Raw genomic sequence first — 213 nt, 5'->3', positions numbered from 1 at the left:
TGTGGGTTCAAGTCCCATCTGGGGTGAATTTCAGCAGAGTGGCTCAGCAGAGTTGTCATTGGCTTATGACTCAGAGGTTGATTGATTGAAAGCATCCTCTGCTAGCTCTATTTTGCTGCTGACACAATGGTAGACACTCTGAAAGGGTGATGCATCAAGAGATTATGTTCTGGCAGTGTCCATTTTGACATGTACACATCCACTACCCTGTCA

The sequence above is a fragment of the Etheostoma cragini genome, unplaced genomic scaffold (assembly GCF_013103735.1).
Source record: "Etheostoma cragini isolate CJK2018 unplaced genomic scaffold, CSU_Ecrag_1.0 ScbMSFa_259, whole genome shotgun sequence".
Lineage (NCBI taxonomy): Eukaryota > Metazoa > Chordata > Actinopteri > Perciformes > Percidae > Etheostoma > Etheostoma cragini.
This window is presented reverse-complemented; position numbering follows the sequence as displayed.